Here is a 1,136-nt window from a genome sequence, read left to right on the forward strand (position 1 = left end):
CTTTTAAAAAGAATGGCAAAATTGAAAATGACCTAAATAAGTTGTTGGTGGGAATGTGGAGCAGTCAAAACTTAACTCTCATATACTGCTGATGGTAGTGCAAATTGGTTTACCGATATAGAAAAATTGGCTGGCAATATCTTTGAAAAGTGAACATAGGCTGATCCTATGATCTAACAATTCAACTCCTTGGTATATATGCAACAGAAATACATACATCTGTTCACCAGATGATGCATACAAGAATATTTATAGCAGCACTATTCATAATCTCTCAATACTGGAATCTACCCAAATATCCAACAATATAATGAATAAAGTAATTGTGGTATATTCCAAATAAAATATTTTGCAGCAGTTATAATAAAGAAACTAAAAATGCACATAATAAAATAGCTAAAACTGATGAATATAGAGCAAAAGAGGTCAGAAATAAAGTATATACTATATGACTTTATATGAAATGCACAAACAAGAAAAAAAGAATATATGTTGTTGGGGGTCATGATGGGCAACAAGATGATATTGGCTAGCAGGGTCATCAGGTAAAGTCAGCCCCATACTCCATTAATAATGCTCCCTGACAGAGGAAGTAATCATAAACCCAATGTGTTAGAAGTTTTGAGCTCAGCAGGACCATCTCACTCTTCTTCAACCTCACAGCAGTCTAAGGGAAGTAAATCACCAGCCTGGCTGATGCATCAGGGTCCTCCTGACACCGCAGAAATAATAAACACATTACCTCAGAAATACAGAAGGACACTTGTGTCTCAAGAAGAAATTGAATTTATCCAACCTGAAGGTCCAGAATAAGCACTGACAATGTGGCTGCTGTTTGTTATCAGACAAAATAATAATCTTTACAATAAAGGACTTCCAAAATAACAAATGAGAAATTATATATTAAACTTTAATTAATATTCTGTAAAAACTATACTAAATTTAGATGGACACTTGTATCTTCTCATTCATGTCTACTAGTCAGCTTCTCCATAACCTTACCTAATTGTTTATATACTTTATACTTATTAAAGCACACATTTAAAAAATAGAATCTATGATGTTAAAAGTTAGGTTAATGTTTATTTTTTAGGGTAGTGACTGAGGAAGAGCTTTGGGTGATTCTGTGGTCCTAG

The 1,136-nt window shown here is 33.4% G+C and overlaps 1 pseudogene across 1 annotated transcript; it reads left to right on the top strand.

Annotated features, from left to right (window-relative positions):
- Window positions 1-489: 489 nt before the first annotated feature.
- On the top strand, window positions 490-813 carry LOC307097338 (alpha-ketoglutarate dehydrogenase component 4-like; annotated as a pseudogene). The gene has a single exon. The product of its transcript is annotated as an alpha-ketoglutarate dehydrogenase component 4-like (transcript).
- The last annotated feature ends 323 nt before the right edge of the window (window positions 814-1,136 follow it).

Source organism: Cnephaeus nilssonii (genome assembly GCF_951640355.1).
Source record: "Cnephaeus nilssonii genome assembly, chromosome: 3".
In the NCBI taxonomy this organism is placed as follows: Eukaryota; Metazoa; Chordata; class Mammalia; order Chiroptera; family Vespertilionidae; genus Cnephaeus; species Cnephaeus nilssonii.